Below are 12,225 nucleotides of genomic sequence, written 5' to 3'. Positions count from 1 at the left end.
CTTAGATTTCTCTCCCTGGGGCCAGATTAAAGACGTTGTTTGTCCAATTAGACCCTTTATAAGAGATAACATGATCGAGAGGATACGAAACGCCATTCAGAGTATTTCGAGAGCAGAAATTGAGACTGCTGTTTAATATACTTTTTAAAGAATAAACGCTTGTATCGAAAATGATGGCGACAATTTGAACATTTAGTTCGTCACTAGCAAGATACTTTAAGTTATATTTCCATTTTAACTTCCATAACGCAGTTTCCCGGTGACAGCATAAGTAATATTGACATTATAATTGGAGCTATCATTGATAGAAATAGAACAAGCAAATATTAAAATCCGTTCACACAAACCGGAGTAATTTACGTCTAAAGAAAAATGCTTAAAATTTACACATTTCTTAAGATATCTCGTAATGCGAAAAAGATATCGACATGCGGTTTACGCTATTCTGTTGCTAATTTGGTCTACTTTTATATTCCTTGATTAAAACTGCATATTTCCATTCAACATTTTTCAAGGATAGCTAGATTTAAAAAAATAAATAAATAGCGCCCTCCAGCGTATACGTTACTCATTAGGTTGTTTCGAAATTATAACTTACGTAGAAAGGAGCTTTCTTTAAAAAGACTAAGTTTGCATAGATAGATTAAGTAAAACTGAACTTACAGGCGTTTTTTCATAATAAAGTTCCCGCTTCCCCCCACCTCTTATTTGAAGAGAAAGACTAAAACTTGTAAAATCAAATATACACTGAATTTCTTGAAGAATACGTTAATAATAGTTTAAGTGCATCTTAATTAGGCAAAATTTGAAAATTATTCATTTTATAATTTTTGGTATTTAATTACGCCCTCTGGCGGTGGAGATATGGCCGAGAGCCATTCTTATTGGAACACCCGGTATACAAAAATTATAATTAAATATATTTATGGTTGTTAGAGTCACATCAAAACAAAAAATAAGGGTTAATAATTTGATAAATTAATGGATTAGATTCTTGATTTCTTGGGAACTACTCCACTCCGAACGCCTCCACGTACGAATCTCGACACCGGGTTCGATTTCCAATTAATCGTTGAAACAAAATTGTTACGTTCAATATGCGACAATTATGGAGATCCAATCTGACTGCGCCAGTTAAATAACTTAATTCACAGCTTTGAAAAACTATTTATTAACATAAAATATAAATAAATAAAGTGGTTTCAATATTCTGACTACTGTTCTCGTTGGATGTCCAAACAATTAAGAACAACTATGCGTGTTTATACTCTCTCAAATACTAATCCGATTAAATACTAAAGATATAATTAATTATATTTATTGTCGTTAGAATCATATCAATACAAAAATAAGGGTAAGTAATTTGATAAATTAATGGACGAGATTCTCGATTTATTGGGAACTACTCCATTCCATCTTTATTAACTAATGCACGTTTTCTCAAAGTCTTTCTTGTTGTTTCACATTCGACCTGTTCAACATAATTACATACTGGTCCATCGTTGAGTAAGTCATTGACAATTTATACTGGAAATTTATTTTGAATTGGAAAGCATCTTAAAACTTAACATCTTGTCTGACAAATCGATTGATGATTTTCCAGCATTATAATTAATTAGAGCATCTGGTTCATTTATAGGTCTTGTATAACTTCGGAGGTTTAGAAGCTATCAGTGTGCTTAGTGGACAAAACGAGAACATCACGTTTATCATGCCAGTTAATCACTTATACACCTCTTGGATTTTCTTTGTAGACAAATTATATTCTACACAAAATCTATAATTAATTGTATTTATGGGCGTCACGTTACATTAATAAAATAAGTAATTTGATAAGTGAATGGAACTTCAAGTGTCTAAGAGACATATAGAACCGCTTAAATAAGATGTTGTGGAAGCTCAGTTTACAATAAATATTAACGGATACAATAGTAAATAAAAGTTAAATAGGTAGATTTATGATTCTTCGCAGTCACATTAATATTCGAGGATATATTGAAAAATTCTTAGCCTACTACAGAACCAAACAAAATTTCAATGTCAAAATATTTTATTAATCAACATATTCTCCTCTTAATTGGATACATTTATTACATCGAACCCGCAACGTCTCTAGACCTTTAAAAAAATGTTTCTTCTTGCTCTGCAAACCACACCTCCACAGCTTTTATTACCTCCTCGTTGGAAGGAAATTTACGACTTTTTAAACTTTTTTTCAGTTGAGGAAAGAGATGATAGTCGGACGAAGCCAAATCTGGTGAAACCCTAAAACACGAATTTTTTGCATGGCAACATGAGATTTGTATACAGGGGCGTTGTCCTGCAAAAAAACCCCATTGGATAGCTTTCCGCGTCTTTTCTCTTTAATTTTTTCCCGTTGAGTGGTCAGTAATGTCGAATAGTAATCTCCAGTTATTGTTCTACCCATATCCAAAAAATCAATCATGATTACTCCATGGCAATCCCAAAAAACTGAAGCCAGAACTTTTCCAACAGATTTTCGGACACGAAACTTCTTAGGTCTTGGAAAACCAGAGTGTCGCCATTCCATCCATTGTTTCTGGATCGTAGAAATGTACCCAAGTCTCATCCATAGTAACAATTCGGTTTAAGAAGTCTACATTGTTTCCAAATCGAGCACAGATCGAACGCAATGCATCTAGCCTTGCACGCTTTTGGTCAACATTCAAACATTTGGGGATCCATTCTGCAGGAATTTTTCTCATGTCCAAACGCGTTCGCATGAAATATTCGGTGCTTCAGATATCCGTTTTAGCCCAATTAGACGGTCATGAACTGCATCGATATTTTCGGGTACTGACACAGAAACCGGCCTTCCCGATGGTCATCATCTTCAATGGAAAATTAACCTCTTTTGAAGCTTGCAGTCCAATTTTTCACGGTCGCATACTAAGAACATTGATCACCAAGGGTATTAAGTATATCTTCGTAAATCTGCTTACCTCTTAACCCTTTTAAATACAGATGATGGTATAGGCTAAGAAGATATCAATACATCATCGTAAGGCAGAAATTAGAAAATTCGAGACGATACGTTAAATAAAATAAGAGACGTATTGTATAACTTATTATATGTTTAACAGATCTTAAATGGTTCCCATTAGGTGTGGCGATGTAATTAGTGTTAGAAATATCAAATAGTTCGACATTTTTTTACAGAAAAGAAATAAAACTTCCAATTATTGAGTGTTTATAATCAAGTACATATTATTTAGCAATTGCTATTCTTTAACTATGACTAAAGTTAAGAGGTACATACGTGTACATATTCATAATGTGAATTAATTAAAATTTCTAAAGAAATCTGTTATATTAGTTTACGTCAAAACATAGTGCTGCTCAGACTGCTCAATAACTTTTCTTAAGAGAAAAAGTGCCTGGAATGCTTTTTCATTTCTTTATAAAATGTCTAATGAGCCTCTTGCTTCCTTAACTGACACTTCTGGGTTTTGATGTACCGTCTTCATCTTCAGCGTTGATTCTTTTTTTTTTGTATCTGTCGCAGATAAAATTTCGCCATCATTTAGTAAACCTGAGAACAACATCTTCATCTACTCGAACAAAATCGGAAAAACTCACACCGTTCATGTAAACCAATGGTTCTATTGCTGGTTCTTCCTCATCCGTAATTATCGGAAGATTTTCCCGTTTTTCTTTTATGAAACCAGATTTTTCGAATCAGTTCAAAATCGTTTGGGGTGTTACAGATCTCCATGCCTTGTCAATCAGTAAAATAGCCGTCAGAACCGTGACATTCGCAGTTAGTTGCTTGTCGAGCGGTTCTAAAACGAGCTTGTAAATTTCTTTACGATAGAACGTCTTAAAATTATAGACGATCCCTTAGTCCAATGGTTGCAATTTTGAAGTTGTATTCGGCGGAAAAAAGTATAGTTCTACGTTGGACAATGTAGGAGGACTGTTGTGGACAGCGCAATTATCTAAAGTAAGTAACATTTTCCGCTTTTGTCGTTTCATGTCTCCAATAAATGTTAAAATTAAAAGATAATTATTAAAAAGTTCTGTCGTCATCCAAGTTTTTTAATTAGCTTGATAATCAGTAGAAAATGATTTTATTCTTTTGAAACATCGCAGTTTCATTGCTTTTCTTATCATTAATGGTTCAAGTTTTTTTGATCAGCCCTTATTCACTGCAAGTAAAACTCTCGACCTCTCTTTACTATGTTTTCCTACATGACATTTTTCATCAAAGTAAACGTCTTGTCGGGTAAACATTTGAAAAATTGGGCAGTTCATGAGTATTAAAAATGTCTCGGGTATCATAGTTTTCAATCAGTCTTCAATATACCGCGCCAATCTGTGCAAACTTCAATTGTTAACACTTTCCCTTTCCCTACAAACTTTTTTAAACACAACTTCATTTCTCTTTTTGAAATTTGTAAGCCATCCTTCACTTACCGTAAAATTTTCGATGCGTAGAGTAGACGCTACCTCTTTTACTTTTTCTATTAACAGGTTTCCGCTAATGGACACTTTTTGTCCTCTACACTGTCTTAGCCAAATGACCAGGCTTGCTTCCAGACGAGGAAATTCACCTTTAGTAGTTCTTTTCCGTACTTCAACAGTTAGAGTAGCATAAATGTACTCCTTGTTTATTATTTTGGTTGAGAGAGTACTCAGAGAAATCTTAAATTCTTTTACGACTTTACTTTTCGATTCTTTTCAGCAATCGTCAAGCATTTATACTTTTTAGGACTCATAACTAACACAGATTTTTTTTTAATCTGAACAGTAACTGAAACTTAACTAAACAAACCAATTCGTGAATTATGTCGTCACCCAACATAGTTTTCCATAAGAAAATGCTGACTGCACGCATCCCACAGTCGATTTCCCCGAATCAGTCTTTTCAGAAACTCCAGCAGGATCGAAGATTGCCTCAAGAGCAATAATATAAGAGGCGGTCTTAAATTCGCTTTCAGTTCAGTAACATATATTTCTATTGTAATTTTCTTCATGTTTTCAATTGATTGTAAAAATAAATGTTTTAAAAAGCTATCAAATTTATTATTCGTGTGAAAGTGTATGTCAAGTTTCAATTTGTTTTACTCGGACTTGTTTATAAGAGGATCGAGTGACTTATTCTTTACGAATTGTAGAGTGTTTGACGCCGAATTAACGCGTCGTTTTATTGTGTATCCTTGATTTTTTCGTTCGAATTACGAAGTTTATGAAATATATATATATATATATATATATATATATATATATATATATATATATATATATATATATATATATATTTCATAAACTTCGTAATATGTATACAGTGCTTTTCAGATAAAAGTATCCACCTTTAATAACTTTTTTCTTTTAAGAGCACAAAATTTACTTATTATTTACTTTCACCTTATTTGCCTGTACTAAAATGGGTTGTACAACAGTTCAAACTCTTTAATCTTTTTAACTGTGCTATTTATTCTACTTAAAAAATCCAAACAACAAAAAACTCTACTTTTTATTAAAGTTTGACATTGTCAACTAGAATTTGTAGTCACTATTGATAGTGTAATTTGATACATTATTTATTTTGTTTCTCTGAAATGGTTTACTCTTTGCAAGAAAGAATTGAAATTGTAGGTTTATACTACCAAAATAATAATTGTGCAAGAGCTGCTGCTAGAATATTTAACGAATTACATGACGGAAGACATGCAACTCATAAGTATGTAATTCAACTGATGGAGAAATTTACCACAACAGGGTCTGTTTGCAATAAAGTGCATAAGCGAGAGGGACTTGTAAATAACGAAGCAATCCAAGTGGCAATTTTAGGGCAAGTCAGCTTAGAGGCTCAACAACCCCAATCGTTGTCAACAATAAGTAGAGCGATCGGTGTTTCATCTTCTACAGTTTTCCGAGTTCTACATAAATTCAAAGTACCACCCATACAAAGTTAAGTTGGTGCACGAGTTGAATGAAGATGATTTTGATCGTCGTCTAGAGTTTTGCGAATCAATGACGCAAATTATCAATAACAATCCACAATTGTTAAACAATATTTGCTTTTCTGATGAATGCTCATGGTCATTAAATGGCTTAGTAAGTAGGCATAATTGTAGGTATTGGGCTGAAAGTGATCCATATATTATGCGTGAATTCCATACACAACATCCCCAAAAGTTAAACGTTTGGTGTGGTATCCTAGGTGACCACATTGTCGGACCTTTCTTCATCAACGGAAATTTAAATGGTGAATCATGTCTTGAGTTACTCAGGGAAGGGGTTGACCCACGTATTACAACAATAATAGAAAATGATGATAACCTTTCCGAAGATTTACTGGTATTTCAACAAGACGGAGCTCCCCCACACTATGCTATGCCTGTCCGACAATTTTTAAACGAAACATTCCCCGCTCGTTGGATAGGTAGAAGGGGGCAGATGATGGAGTGGCCACCTAGGTCACCGGATTTAACACCCCTAGACTTCTTTTTATGGGGGTATTTAAAAACAAAAGTTTATGCTACCCAACCAGAATCTCTGGATGATTTACGAGAGAGGATAGAAAATGAATGTCGACAATTAAATCCAGCCGTATTAAGCAATGTCAGAGAGGCATTTCAAAATAGATTATACCATTGTATGGAAGTGAATGGTACTCATTTTGAACACTTATTGTAACTTCATAATAAATAGCACAGTTAAAAAGATTAAAGAGTTTGGACTGTTGTACAACCCATTTTAGTACAGGCAAATAAGGTGAAAGTAAATAATAAGTAAAATTTGTGCTCTTAAAAGAAAAATTGTTTATCTCATAAACTAACCACTTTAACCTACAAGTATTATACATTTTTGAAATCAGCTCAAAGAGGAGTATCCAAATTTTACATAAAAAATATGAAAAGTAATTTACAAAAATAAAGGGGATGCTGCCAGGGGTGAGGGGGTCTCTTTTCCAGTAAGTTTAAATAAGCCATAATGCTTGCCCCTTCCAACATAAATTGACGTGTTTTTGGATTTTTTCTAAATACCCGTATTACAAAAGTTATTAAAGGTGGATACTTTTATCTGAAAAGCACTATATATATATATATATATATATATATATATATATATATATATATATATATATATATATATATATATATATATATATATATATATAGGCTGATATGAAGACCATTAAGGTCCATAGCCCTGTAATTTCTCTCCACTTCTTTCGGTCCCTTGCTTTTTCTCTCCAGCTCTGGATGTTTTTCTCTCTAAGGTATTTTTCAACTACTTCCCTTCACCGTTTTTTTGGTCTACCTCTTAGCACTATATATATATATATATAGATTTAATTTAAAATATAAAGAGATTTTCTAGGGAACTCTTGATAACTTGGAATTATACAGATGGCTCTGAATTAGGCTTCTATAGCGGTGAACAATACAAACTGTATTAGGGTATAGATGGAAACTTCCTGGCATTCGTAAAAAACTTTGTCTATGAGAGAAATTTTAGAGTTATATTTCAAACTTATATGGTCAAGATAATGGAACCCCCCAGGGATCAACACTCAGTGCATCACTTTTCTTAGTAGGAATTAATCAAATAGTAGACCATATTAATACTCCGGTACAAACTGGTTTATACGCAGATGATGTTGTAATATATGTTAGTAACAGAAATATTCACACGGCTGCAATTATAATACAACAATCCATCCAGTATCTAGAATGGTAAAAAAACAGGTCTACGTTTTTCTATAAACAAGACCAAATCAATGTGTTTCTCAGTAAAAAACCAAATAAACCTGCCCAATTAGACATTATACAAAGAGAATTTGCAGTACATAAGAGAACAAAGATTCCTGGGAATGACTCTCGATACAAAACTCACGTGGAACAGTCACATTCAACAACTTAAAAAAGACTACATGCAAAACATGAACATGTATTAGCAAGTCATAATTGGGGAGCCGATACCACACAATTACTAACTGTCTATAAAATACAATTTCGAAGCAAGCTAGATTTTGGTTCTATAGTGTACTCTTCAGCCAAAGGTTGCCTATTGAAGCAACTGGACGTCATACAAAACACTGCATTAAGACTTGTACTTGGAGCTTACAGACCCAGTCCAGTGGAAAGCCTCTATGTGGAAGCTAACGAGCCCCCTCTTACAATCCGAAGGTACAAACTGAGTCTACAATACGCAGCTAAAACCGGGGCCAATCCAAGGAATATTCCATATATTCGGCTGAATTGGTAGCAATCGCCTTGCACCATATATTACAACAGTGCAAATCAAAGACAGTAATTTTTACTGATTCCTTAAGTGCAATACAAGGAATATCGAGGGTATACCCAAATCACCCAATGTTATTCCAAATTAAAGCCGACCTTGAAGCACTCGACAATATGAATATGAAAGTCGAGTTCGTGTGGATTCCATGCCTGCTGCAAAACTGTGATTTGCCTGCGATACTCCTTTAACAGTAGAACATATTATTGTCGAATGTCCACTCTACCATTAGGAACGACTAGAAAGTGAACTTCCACTTGAAATGTCACGTGCGCTGGACTATGTCAACAGTGAAAAAACGATTAAGTTTCTAAAATTGACTAACCTGTACAAATTAATATAGTGCTTAATTGTTTTGTGAACTTTACTTTACTTTACTCAGTGTCCCGCCCCCAATAACCTTTCATGGTTGACGCGGCTCTTTTTTTTAATAAAAAAATACAAACTGTAGGGGTGTTTGATGATATTCAGTTTTTTTATGTGTTTTTAGTGATTTTGACAGAATTTTCTATATTTTTGTAATTTCCGTTACTTCCTAAACATGTTTGTGTGGTTAGAACAAAAAGTTGTGATTAAGAATCGGTCGAAAAATGACGAAAATTGAAGTAACCCTTTTTAACATGATGGAAAATGTTGAAGTCAGAAATTGACCACTAAAAGAAAGTGATTTTTGAAGTGGAACATATAGTATTGTGTGGCTTAGAAGGAACACATTCAAAAAGCGTTAAAAATTTATGTCTACAGACGTCAGGTTTAACTTCCCAGCCTCATGAGATGACAATTAATTTGAATGTGTAGTTAAAGATTAGAAATGCATTTGTTCTTGTAAATACGGGAGGAAGAGACTTGAATATCTACAAGAAACTACTAAAAACGTGCACAAAAGTTTTATTGGCCACTAGAATAGGATATTAACAAATAGTAAATTTGTAATACAATTTTTACGACGTTTTTATTGTTTTCGAAGTGCACCTTATGGATGTGTGGTTGTTTTTATCTCAGAAAATCACTTTAAACAGATAAATTATTTTACTATTTAGACTTTCAAATAACACTTTCTATTCCTTATAAAACAACAAAACTAGTTCGCATTCTGGTTTTATTGTTCACCTCTAATGAAGTTTGAACAAAAATCAGCAGATGTCGCCCACTTCGTAATTTTCGCGAATAATTAATATTACAGAAACAACAAAATTCAATAACAGACTATAAAGTAAATCAGAAAGTGGATTTTAAAACCTGCATTACAAAGACTAGCTTAATAATTAGAATCCTCGAAGAAAAATTTTAAACTTTCTGAACTTAGAAACAAAGTTATAATCCGTACTAAAAATACTTGTTTCAAGATTACAACTCGACTTAACAGGTGCTGATTATATTTTGTTTTACAATATTCTGAGACAGTATAGAACTATTGCTATATATAGCTTTTATTGCTAATATAATTTAGTCAATTAATTATTACACCAAAAAGTTTTGACATAACTTTTATTCCTGGAATAAAATTCTAGTGCTACATAAATCAGCCGATTCAAGTAACAATAGAGGCAACTTATTTGCTAATTGGTTCTCCTTTGTATACTGCAAGGTTATTGTAGCCTTTAGTAACTCTATTGTGTCATTAATAAGCTTACGACATATTTCGTTTATCAATTTTGAACTTTTGGAAAGTATCAAAAGTTCAAGAAAAGCCACCCTATAGTCTTGACAGAATTCCTATATATTTGTAAAAGATATATTTCTACAGCCTTTCAAACCCTTCACAAATATTATTTAATTCACTTTTAACTCTACACACCTCCTACATAACTCTTGTTTACAACTGTGACGATTGAATTCATATGATAAATTACAAGCCTGTGGTTATGCATTCTGCTTTACCTACTTCAAATTAATTCTCAACAAATCTCTATCATACTGCTGCCTATCCCTATCAAAAACAATTTACTACATGGCATTTAAATGTGCATATGAGATGAATTTCATTTATATAGATTTCTCAGAGGCTTTTGACACTATCGGCCATGTCTTGCTAAGGGCGGATCCAGGGTCTTGACAAGTATTAGGACGAATCCTCCACGAAAGACATGGCATTTTAAGCCTTTTACTCACAAAATTCCAGGAGGCTCTAGAAGACATTGAAATTGGAATTAAAATTAATGGAAAAATCTTAAGCAATATTAGGTATGCAGATGACACTGTAATACTAGCCCACACCATTCAAGATATTCAACAGCTATTAAACAGAGTAAATACTATCAGTGAAAATTATGTACTTAAAATGAACTACAGTAAAACGAAATTCATGTTGATATCGAAAACTAGTATTAAAAATGTATCGCTGTCAATTAATAACCAACCCATAGAGAGAGTACATCGTTTTAAGTATTTGGGAAGCTGGCAGAATGACGAGTGGGACCCAGATGAAGGAATTAAGACAAGAATAGAGGTAGCCAGGAGCACGTTTTTCTCACAAGTAATGACCTTAACCTGAGAAAACGCTGGAGAATAAGACAATGCTATGTTTTTTCTACCCTACTTTATGGTCTTGAGAGCTGGACTTTGAAGGTCTCCAGCATGCGTAAGGTGGAAGCTTTTGAGGTGTGGCTCTTTAGACGGATCCTTAAAATACCATGGACGGATCGGGTGACCAACGACGAGGTGCTAAGACGAATGAACAGAGAACGAGAACTATTAGCCATTGTAAAGAGAAGGAAAGCTTCTTACTTTGGCTACATTTTTAGAAATAAAAAATATGCCTTATTACAGCTGAACATGGAAGGAAAGGTAGAAGGCAGGCGCGGCCTGGGTAAAAAAAGATTTTCATGGTTCAAAAACCATGTACGTGATGCCGTAAATTTGATAAGCATGACTGAAGATTGTGAGGAATTCCAAAGGATAATTTCCAACCTTCATTAGAATGAAGCAGGCACTGGAAGAAGAAGACCCATAAAATATGAGTTAATTACGTTGTTTTTGACAGCATAATGACGAATTTTTACTTTAAACCTCAATTCCTCTTCGACTTTGAAACAAAAAACCAAGTTAATTAATCAAGGTTTAGATGGATCCGTGCTTGTGTCTTGCTTGTGGCATATAATAGGTTTCCTAAGTCATCTAAGGAACAGAGTACAATCTGTGAATGTTGAGTGTTCATGTTTAAATCTGATATCAGCAATCAATTCTAGTGTCCTGCAGTGAAAAACTACAAGTGAAGTGAGGAAATTACTTGTTAGAGAATCTTGGAAGAGTTAGATTTCTAATGATTGGAATCTTGATGAGAACAAATGTTTACAATATTGTTACGAGCAAATTCGCAAAATTGTTCCCTAGGCCGGCCCTATACCCCTACCATGGAATTTTAAAAATTAGGCGAATTCGCCCGGCGTTTTGTATTTCGGGAGGCGTCTCTTAAATTTTTTTATAAACAGCGAAATGTTTATTTGTAGCAGGCGGCTTATTTACCTTATTTCTTCTAAATAATTTGTAGGAAAGTCTATTTATTTATTTCTTTCGGTTCTTTTTGTTCCAGAACTTTGTAGAATTTTATTTAGGTACCTACATAAATGATTTGTGTAATGAATAGAACGAATTCGTAAAGTGATATAGAGTATAGTATGTAAATAAATTAAGAACATATGAGACAGTGTTTATTAATTCATTCCATGAATAGAAAGAGTGTAAATAAATACGAAAAACGTTACAATCTCATTTTCCAAATAGGAAGATGTAGTATTGTCATATTAATACCATTTTTTATTGAAAGTCACAGAAATCAAAGTTATGGAGGTAATATTTGTTAGTTTGGTGTCGTTTATCACTCATAAAAATAATATGTCAAATATTGGTTTTCATAATTTTTATGAATTTTATAATTTTCATCTTTACATACAAATTCCTCAATAATATAACTATTAGAATTAGTCAATAAGATTATTTTACATAGAATTTTAT

General features: G+C 33.3%; 1 protein-coding gene across 4 annotated transcripts in view; it reads right to left on the bottom strand.

Moving 5' to 3' along the window:
* The window catches only part of LOC130442200 (1-acyl-sn-glycerol-3-phosphate acyltransferase alpha), an 89,669-nt gene that overhangs the window by 76,072 nt on the left and 1,372 nt on the right, over positions 1 to 12,225 (bottom strand). The gene's annotated exons all lie outside the window — the stretch shown is intronic.

Source organism: Diorhabda sublineata, chromosome 3 (assembly GCF_026230105.1).
Source record: "Diorhabda sublineata isolate icDioSubl1.1 chromosome 3, icDioSubl1.1, whole genome shotgun sequence".
NCBI classification, from domain to species: domain Eukaryota; kingdom Metazoa; phylum Arthropoda; class Insecta; order Coleoptera; family Chrysomelidae; genus Diorhabda; species Diorhabda sublineata.
This window is presented reverse-complemented; position numbering and strand designations above follow the sequence as displayed.